Raw genomic sequence first — 7,284 nt, forward strand, 5'->3', positions numbered from 1 at the left:
TGAAATTGCAATGCGCGATGCGCATGCGCTCGAACGGTTTTAACATCTGAATTTGTTTCAGTTTAACATAAAAATATTTATACGCCCAACATCTTAAAAAGATGTTAAATGTTTGGTATGAATATCTACGTATTAGGTGCTACAATCTTACCCTTTGAACATCTACATTTGAACATCCATTTTTCTCCGTATAAGAGATGCTGAAATTTTGGATATTTACATCAATAAACAAAATTATAAAATTTCCACAAATTACTCAGATTAATTTTTTGTTGTGCATGTATCATGAAAATAATGTAGTATATTATTTTTGATAGAAATGAATCATTGTAATGTCACATTTATTATTTTAATGACATAAGCTCATATTTGATAATCGGAAAAAATGCTAACTTTCTACTAAACGCTCTATTCCTGAATTATCTTTCATTATTTACTTTTATTTTATGTTAGACGACGCCAAAAAAAGATTCATCAATAATCGGATCGGAAGACTGTCCTATCATGATGTTGGGATGAAACTTTTTTGCTGCTGTCTGAAATCAAGTATAAGTCATAAAGGAAAGAAAATCCAAGAAACGAGCATTTCGAAGAAAGTTACCATTTTCCCCGGATTTTCGTGTACATTTCAGAGTGTGTGGGTGGGTAAACCACAGTTTTCCGATAATGATTTTGGAATACAATATTTCAATGTGTTGTTAGACATCAAGCGCAAGTAATTAATGAAAGAAAATTTGATAACCGGACTTTTAGAGCAAAGTTAAAATTTTTCAGAATTGTTTTGTATACATATTGATTTTTTTAAATATCAAATGAAAGTAATTAATAAAAGAAAATCTAAGATCCGAGTCTTTATAGTGAAATTATGGAATGTTTTCCGAATATCCAATATATATTACTATATTAGTTTTACGATAATTCAACACAAGCAAATACATCTGAGTAATTAAAAAAAAAAAAAAATTTCGTTTATACAAGTTGCGACCTTCAGAGACATAAATATTTATAAGTTTCTAAATTACGGAAATTGGATGCAATTGTACTGAGAACAAAAATATCTTTCTTTATCTCTCTCATTGTCAGGGCCAAAAAATATGACCTTTTTCGAACTGCAAGTGTAGCAAGCACTCTTTTCAGAGATATCAAAGCTCAGTGTTGGATCATGATTGTATTTATGGAATACGAGCATCGCGTGCTTTTCGTGATCTCGTTTTTAAGGAGAAACAAAAGGAAGGAAAGTAATCCACTTTGCTCTTTGAAATAATGTATAAATCTTCCAGGAGCGTCATTTACTGCATTCTACCAAAGATCTATAGGCGCCGTCTGTACGTTTTGCAAGTGATTCCTTTAAAGAGAATCAATACAATTCACTCAAATTTTACAATAAATGTTCCTCTCTCAAACTAAAATAAAATAATATACAATAGAAGAGAATGAAATAAGCTTTAATTCCTTAAATATTTGTGGTCTAAAAATTGAAGTCTCGAATTAAGGTGGTCATTTAAATCGAGGAAACAAAATTTCCGATCATTTCTTGGTTCACAAAAATTTTTTACGGTCATTGAAATTGATCAAATTTGAACTCCTGAAAACCTGAAAGTCAACTAAACTGAATTTTTAATTAAATTCCGTTAAGATGCAAAACTGTTCATTTCAATATTTTATTAATTGAAGAGCTCATTTATTTTTAACACTTCTGTAAATTTTGGAAACCTGACTAATATTTTATTAACATTAATTTTTTAAATAAAAATCATTTAAAATTTATGTATGAATCTTAAGATTTGTTTTCATTCTCTTGAAATTTTCGAAAATCTTTAAGAACCTTCTAAGTTTTTTTTTTAAATCTTCAAAAATCTTAACTGAAAACTCGATTTTTGTTGTTTAATTTCGAATATTTGATTTATAATTATTTTTAATGGATAGTAAAGTATTGCTAAATATAAAAAAATTTTACTTTTTTTTATTAAAAAATTTCAAATAGAATGTTTGAAAAATGGAATATGTAAGACAAAACAAATATTTGAAAAGGATTTGAAATTTAATAAAAGCGTTTAATTATGAATATATTAACTTGAACTTATTCTGAAGGCCTGAGTTCCAGTCCCAACGGAGCAAGAGAGGAATATTTCACAACTTATGAATAAAAATCAATATTTAAATGTTAATATACGACCAGTAGACAAAAAAGAACTAATATTAAATGAAGGATGTCATCGCAAAACAATGTAAGTGCCACTTTTTTCCAAACACGCTTTATAGGTTTAAAAATCCTCTAAATTTCCACCCCACATTGTGGTGAAAAAATTTGTATTTTTAAATTATTTCAACAATGTTGTTTAAACTTTTTTTTTAATATGCGAGATATGGAAAAACTAATAGCGCGGTAAAAATGTCATAAAATCCATGCATTGGACAATGTTTTGCTGAACCCACTTTGTTATATTTATAGTACGAATATAAATTCTATACCATCTAATTGTTTATTTACACTATTTCCCCAAATAAGTCCATAAAAAATGATGAAATACATATACTTTATGTATCATGTTTCCGGCGCTTCACTGATATAATGTATGCAATTAGATTTTAAAAGAACAATTAAACAAAAAAACTTTATGGAACTTACATAGTTATAACAAAATACGATTTTGGATAATATTTTTCTCGTAAAGTATTAACTTTTTCCAATTTTTTTATAGATCTATAGATCTCATATAGATCTCATTTTTTGCTTTAGAAATTATTGGAATTTTGAGAACGTTTTTTTGCTAGCTCGAAATTTTTTTTTTACACTTCTATGGTTTTGCCGTAACCCCCTTAAAAAATGACTTTTAATTTACAATAAATTGTTTAAGTTCTTCGAAATTGCATTTTTAAATTCTGCGAAAGTGCATTTTCAAATTCCGCGGACTGAAGGGCGATCATTTGAGAAAAAGAGATCAAAAAAGCTACAACCAGCACCTATAAAGTAATTGTGGAAATCGGCGCATGTCATTTTATGACTTGTGCTTTTAAAACGACGACGAATTATTAATTATAATACGTTCTCGGGCCAGGCACAAGGTTCAAGGAAAACTTGATTCGCTGCGGAGCCGTCTTTATAAGCGCTATACGAACCGCATTTTAACATCAAACAAATTCTTGACTCCTCTTCCATAATTTATCATTTTTTCATTTGTGTACATTTGGAAAAATGGAAAGAAATCAGAAAAAATGAGGATGCCTAAACAGGGAGCAAGAGCGCAAAAAGAATTAAAAAAGGGGAAATACGATCATTTTTTCAAGAAAGAGAAAAAATGGGTAAAAAGTTAAAAATATATTTTTACATATAGAAAAGGAAAAACTATTTCTCATACAAAATTTGATATCTTTAAATAATTTTTAATGATTTTTTAATGCTTTCTGCCATTAAAGAATTTTTTTAAATTGGACAATTATACTTAGAATCGTTGGCGATATAAAAACGTCCGACAAAAAATAATGTTTATTAAATAAACCATTTTTAAGTATTTTAACTCGTTCTCAAGATTAACAGTGTTTTGTCTTTTAAAAAATCCATTATGATTATTTAAATTGTGATACTTATATGTACAATTAAATAAAAAACCTAACATCGTCTTCACATAATCAAATATTTTATACCATTAAGATTTGTCATTTCGACCTTATTATAATTATTACTTTGAAAGTAAATTTTAAACTACACTCTAATATTCTTAAGCTGAAATTAAATATTATTCAAGTTTGAACGCTTAATATAATATTAAAATTTCAAAAATAGTTAACTTATATTTAGTCAGCGTAAAAATATTTTATTACAGTTTTATTGAAGCAACTCCAAACTAAACTATAGTTTAATTTGAAATGGTCCAAATAAACATTTATAAATTTGTATTGGTAAAATTTACATGGTAACAGAAAAACTTCATTTTTAAAATAACCTGAATTTTCGCTGACTTTTCCCTTACAATTAATGTTCAAAGCACATTATTTTAATCTGATAATATTTTGAACATGAAATCTTTCATGCGCGGAATAAAATAATGTCAGTTTAAAATATACAAATTTATTTATTTATTTCAACCAAAGAAGATGATTTTTCAACCAAAAAAGATGAATTTTCAATCCAAAAGGACAAATTTTCAACAGAAAAGTTGAATTTTCGACCACAAATATAAATTTTGATCAAAATGCTTAAGGTTTCAACGAAATCATGCAATTCTAAAAAAAATTGAATTTTAAACGATTTTATTGAATTCATGACTTACATAGATGAATTTTAAACCACATGGTCGAATTTTCAAACAAAACATATTATTCTGCAGCCAAATACAGTTGCATTTGCATCCAAATAATTGCATTTTTTATAAGGCCGTTGAACTTTTAACAAAAAGAGATAACTTCTGAACAAAATGCTTAATTTTTCAATAAAATAATCCAATTTGTAACATAATAATTGAATTTTTAACCAAATAATTGAATTTTCTGGAAGCCAAGATGATTTTCAACCATATATATGAATTTTTAAACAAAAATAATTAAACTTTAACCAAAAATCTTGAAAAAAAACTTGAAAAAATGTTCAAACTAATAGTTGAATCAAGCTGAAATTTTTGAGCAAACAGTTAGCATTAAAACTCAAAAACATGAATTATCAATCAAGAAAAATGAATTTTCAACCAAATAGTTCAATTTGCTACAAAAAACATTAATTTTTAATGAAACAATTGCATTTACAACCAAACAGTTGCATTTTCAACCTAAAAAGATGATTTTTCAACGAAAAAACATGGTTCAGAAGCCAGTTGAATTTTCAACGCGAAAAGTTCAATTTTCCACCCGAAAAGATTAATTTTAATCAAAATACTTGCATTTCCAAACAAGTAGTTAAAATTTTAACAAGAAAAAATCGATTTTCAACAAAAAATGGAAAATTAAATCTTGAGTAAAAAACTTAACTTTAAACATACAACAATTTTTTTCAACAAAATAGACAAATTCTCAACCAGATATAAGAATTTTAAACTAAAATTATTAATTTTCCGACAAAAGGACAAATTTTCAACAAATAAAGATTTTTCAGTCAACAAGAAAAAAACGGTTCATTCAAATTGTTGAACTTGCAAACAAAAGACGAATTTTCTGTAAAAAAGTTGAATTTTCAATCCGAAAGTTGCATTTTTAACCAAAAAAGATGAAATTTTAAACGAAGCTCAATTTTTAAGACTTGACTTTAAATTGTTCAAGTTATAACAGTCAACTTTGCAGTTGATTAACTTGGAATATTGAGTTTTTAAATGATTTAAATTGGTGTATTTCAATCACCTTTTAATACTTTTTTTCAAATTACTATACATTTTTTAAGTGATCCCATTTTATATTGGATCACGACTTCGGTCTCCGGTTTTCAAAATTTAAACTTTTTTAAAAATATTTCAGCCTCAAGTTTTTTAAAAAGATTTTTTATTTTTAATGTACCTATGAAAGACAGTGGTTCAATACATTTTTTTTTATTTATTACTTTATTTACTTATAAATAATGCATTAAGGCCATGTCATGAGTGGGTCACGTGGTCAGATTCCTACTTTACCGCCACTTCTGTTATTTCCCAACTTATATTGACATAAAACGCCACATCTCGTTAAAAATCTGGGATATTAAACAATAAGCACTAAGAATGTTGGGTCTGGTCCTAAATTTGTATAATTATGAAAAAAAAATTTTGTTGTAAATAATTTTTTTAACTTTTTATATAATTATTAAAGTTTAGGACCAGACCCACCTTTCTTAGTGATTCTTATTTATTATCCCAAATTTTCAACTCGATGTGGAGCTTCCTGTGAAAATAAGTTGCGAAATAAGAAAGCTGGCCATAATGTAGGAATCTGGTCACGCGACTCACTCGTCACATGGCCATAAGGCTTAAAGTGCTTTAATATTATAAAGGTGCGGAGGGGTATAGAAGAAACACTCCGATCACTGTCTCAGTGATAGAAAACTGATTTTAAAATTCCAGGAATTTTCTAGATTTTATAGGACAATTTTTAAAACGTTCAAGTCAATTTAATTTAGTTTGAAGAAATTATACCAGTTATAGACTAATTTCTGGATTAATTTTTCTACCATTATTAATGAAAGCAAATGCTCATTATTAATATTTCAAAATTAATGTAAATTAATGTGAATAATATTCATGATTAATTCTTTTCGAATTAATTCTTCTGTTTTTACACTCGCTTAGAACAGTTTTGAATTTTTGTTTTGTTTTAGGGAGTGAAAGTTGAAGTTTTAAAACTGACTTTTTTTTGTTAATGAATCTTGATAATAATTTGACACAAATGCAGTTTTTCGAATGAAAGGAAATTTCGATAAATCAAAGGGACAAAATCTCAGAACAAAATTTCTGTCCAGTTTATGTTTTTGCTCAATCATTCGAATTTAAGATTCCAATCTTAAAAACTTAGCTCTTTTAAATTTAAATTAGGTCCAAACAGAATTCAAAAGTAGAACATTCAAAGTATAACACTTCTAAATTAAAAAGCTTTTAAAATTTTAAATTAGAATATTTAAAATTGCACTATTTTAAATACAATAACATTGAAAAATTAGAGATTCAACTAATTAAAAATTTTTAACATTCTGAGTCGAATAATTTTAATTTCAAGAGCTTTAAAGCATAGATACTAGGCAGTCTGATAAATCCCTGAAAAATGAAACACGGAGACGTTTTTTTGGCCAAAGTCGGTTTTATTTTTCAACATACTCTCCTTTTAGGTCGATACAGCGAGTCCAACGATTTTCTAACTTTTTGATACCGTCCGAAAAGTACTCGATCGGAAGGTGTCCAAAATACGCCTCAGTTTCAACTATGAGCTCCTCATTTGAGTCAAAACGCTTACCGGTGAGCCATCTCTTCAGGTTAGGGGCTGAGGAACCAATTCGAAGCCGATTTCATGCAATTTTGCTTGTGCAACTAAACATGAATGAACAGGCGCATTGTCGTGATGATAAAGCGGTTTTTTCTTCTTCAAATGCGGTCGTTTTTCGGCGATTTCGATATTCAATCGGTTCAATAATGATGAATAGTATACTCCGGTTATGGTTTTACCTTTTTCAAGATAGCCCACGAATATTATCCCATGTACATCCCAAAATACGGAGGCCATAACCTTTCCGAGACATTGTTGCGTTTTTGGACGCTTCGGAGCACTTTGGCCCGGTGGAACCCACTGTTTTGCCTGTTGCGTTGACTCAGGAGTGTAGTAGTGGATCCAGGTTTC

At 28.0% G+C, this 7,284-nt stretch overlaps 2 protein-coding genes across 7 annotated transcripts in view; one reads left to right on the forward strand and one right to left on the reverse strand.

Moving 5' to 3' along the window:
- The window catches only part of LOC117170600 (golgin subfamily A member 6-like protein 22), a 125,559-nt gene that overhangs the window by 72,310 nt on the left and 45,965 nt on the right, over positions 1 to 7,284 (forward strand). The window contains exon 4 of the transcript XR_004466830.1: positions 2,092 to 2,228. The gene's annotated coding sequence lies outside the window, so the exon portion shown is untranslated. The remainder of the gene's footprint in view (positions 1 to 2,091; positions 2,229 to 7,284) is intronic.
- LOC117170601 (CREB-regulated transcription coactivator 1-like) overlaps positions 1 to 7,284 on the reverse strand; it is a 164,035-nt gene that overhangs the window by 51,206 nt on the left and 105,545 nt on the right. The gene's annotated exons all lie outside the window — the stretch shown is intronic.

This window comes from Belonocnema kinseyi, chromosome 4 (assembly GCF_010883055.1).
Source record: "Belonocnema kinseyi isolate 2016_QV_RU_SX_M_011 chromosome 4, B_treatae_v1, whole genome shotgun sequence".
Taxonomy (NCBI): Eukaryota; Metazoa; Arthropoda; class Insecta; order Hymenoptera; family Cynipidae; genus Belonocnema; species Belonocnema kinseyi.